We start from the raw sequence: 3,384 nt of genomic DNA on the forward strand, positions 1-3,384 counted from the left end.
GGATGAAGTGGAAGGACAGAAAAATATTAGCAAGATTCAGATGTGGAAACGAGACTAAATCAAGGGAATACTGGAAAGAAGAGGGAGAAAAAAGATGCAAGCTATGTAAAAAGAAAGAAGACCTGAGACACGTAATAGAAGAATGAGAAATAACAGGAGAACCAAGGGACACAGAAAATAATAATAATAATAATAATAATAATAATAATAATAATAATAATAATAATAATAATAATAATAATAATGATAATAATAATGATAATAATGATAATAATGATAATAATGATAATAATGATAATAATGATAATAATGATAATAATAATAATAATAATAATGATGATGAACGTGATGGTAATGATAATGATAATGATAAGAATAATGATAATAGTTATCCTTACTCATCCTCAATTATTAACAAATCACACACCCATACATTCTAATTAAAACGTTAAAAACCTTCCTTATTTTATTTTGTTTTTTTTTATTATGGGTAATAGCACAGAAATCCCCATGCTATAGTAATTAGCAAATGATACAAAAATGTAAGTATTTGTAGAAACAAATAAGAACGTTTAATAAAGGAAAAATTAAAAAGAAAATGATAGATACTTCTACCTCTCAGAGGGATCAAGCAAACGGACCAAACGCATCGTGATCTACAGTAAGACACGGTAAACCAGCCTATCCTGTTCAATATCCATGTTTAGTGTCCTATTATAAATGTATGGCATGAACAAGAACGGCAATCAAAATAATAAATCAGCAATAGCATTCGTAAATGATATGTTAATTACATCAGAAACAATAAACCGTGACAAATAAAAATCCAGCTGCAAGACCTAGTCAAGAAAGTAGAAAATTACGCTTTCCAACACGGAAGCTAAGAATCTACACCCATAAATGTGAAACAATCTCGTTCAGTCCATATATTTCAAAAACTTCAAAAGCAAAGTACGACGTGAGAATAAATTCGAAAATATTCTTCCATACAACAGAAAATATCAACGGAAAATTTTCCGATGCAAACAAAGTTAGATGCTTCGGAGTCCATCTAAACTTCGGGTTAAATCACAACGACAACATAAAGACACAGTTATAGAAAGCAGATAAATTCTTCTTATACCTCATAAGACTACCTTACTCGAAAGATTCGCACAGATCAATAAAACTTCACTGCTACAAAACACTAATTAGACCAACCATTCTAATGTATGGTCGTTAAATCTGTTTCAATGTAAGTGTCAACGCCACGGAAAAATTAAGGATCATTGAAAGAAAATACATCACAAGCATGTTTAGGAATATATAGATTGCCAGAATTGAAATTTAGCAAATATAGCAAATCACAAGCTATACGAAGAGCCCAAATTAATCCATATCGATTCTTCATTCTTAAATTAGTCAGACCACTGGTCAAAGATACACAAAATAATCATAAACTTCATCGTCGCCCACAATCTATAGTCAAACCCGTTATACCATAAACACGTTCAAAAAACAGGTTATTTCCCCCCGGAATCCTTCACCTGTTTAGATAGCGTGAAATTAATCCAAAACAATAATAACTTAGCATTATTCTATCACTACAGCAGAAACGTAATAATAAAAAATACTGTACGATAGCGACATAGACCATAAGGATAGCAATATAAGACTTATGTATAAATTGTCAACCGTAGATTTAAGTGAGACACTCAAAGACAATAAAGATAAATATTGGTGGCTAACCACCGTAGAAAATTAAATTATAGCAATAAGAAAACCGTATGTTCAGTTAGTAAATGAACCAAAGATTGTAAGCAAAGATCACAAAAGAACAATGCAAATGTCACGTAAACTTGAGGGTTAGACGATAAAATAAAATAGCTGAGTCGTAACACAACTATTAATTTTGTTTTCATTAATCTTTATTATGAATTCAGCAATCACAATGAAATACACACTGAATTAACACACACAAATCACAATTCACTCCAATCACCTTATGTAAAACCTAGTTACACTGATACGTTAAGTGCGCGACTGTTATGAGGATAGAGACCGGTAAAGATATGTTGACTATTCTAAGGATACGGAATAAGTGAAGTTTTACTGACGATACTGTGTCTGGGGAAAGCTAGGGATGGGTGTGTCTAAGGACACGGGACTATCGGACTTGTTGATGATAATTTTTGTTAAGGAAGTGAGGGTAGTAGACATCTTTCTCCGATTGGATAATAAGACGGTTGGTGGACCAGGAAGGGTTTTAGCCGCCCTCGTGAGAAAGTTGCTAACGCAACATAGCAGAAGCGAGGAAAACCTACTTTCCCTGTTAACCCGTAGTAAACAATAAACGTAAAAGGAAATGTAAGACAAGAGATACTCGCTTGGCCTGAAGGACCTTAACTATGAAAATTCCAAGACCCCTGGTGGGTACTTAGGACTACTGAGGGCACGCGCCAAGGATGTGCAGACATCTGGGCGCCATCCTGCCCGCGGTGTGTGGCTTGGTCTCTGATGTGAATTGACGTTATACAAACACAGTTAAATTAAGAAAATGTTCCCTGCAATTGTGTAATCATATATACGTAATTATATATCTCATACGTTTATTCTCTTTGTTCCCCCTCCTAAAATGTCAGTGATCCATAATACAATATCGGGCCTCCCTATACTAGTTTGTAAGTTCATAGTCTAAGGAATGGTTACATTGTAAGTCAATAAATGGTAGTATGAAGTGCAACGTTTATGTGAGCACCTATACTAGGCGTACATTACGCAAACATTAAAAACTTCCCACAAGCTGAGACCCTCAACTCATAAATCAAATTCTTCTTATTTTTGATTCATTGTAGTAAATGAAATCATTTACCAACATATTTGTCACACTTTTCTCATTCAGATAAGACCAAGCACGATATAATTTGGAGCATATTTGCTTACTGAGTAAATGATAATTAAATACATATCAATAAGTAAATCTACCATCACAAATATATTAGTAAAAGTTTAATTTTGGAGAAATTAGAAATAAAAAAGTTTTACTTTTGATTCAGCACATAGATACATTGTCTCCGCGCTATCTGCCACTTGTGGTTTAATTTGATAATCCACGATAAGATAAACTTAAGTAGATGTTTATGTATTGTTGTATATTATTATATAAAATTAATTTTAATAAAAATTTAATAAAAAATTTTAATTCAAATCAAAACGTAGTATATTTAAGAATTTATGAGTTATAATAAATTTAATTTTTTAATAATTATATTTTAATATTAATTTGAAAGAGGATTCAAAAGTAAAATTAATAAATTAATTAATTTGAAAATAGTTTTGAAAAGTGTACAAATTGCCCGTCAATTTCATTTGTGGAATAAGTCGTAACATAGTAAAAATATTGGA

Source organism: Bombus bifarius, unplaced genomic scaffold (assembly GCF_011952205.1).
Source record: "Bombus bifarius isolate JDL3187 unplaced genomic scaffold, Bbif_JDL3187 scf7180000010198_frag, whole genome shotgun sequence".
NCBI classification, from domain to species: domain Eukaryota; kingdom Metazoa; phylum Arthropoda; class Insecta; order Hymenoptera; family Apidae; genus Bombus; species Bombus bifarius.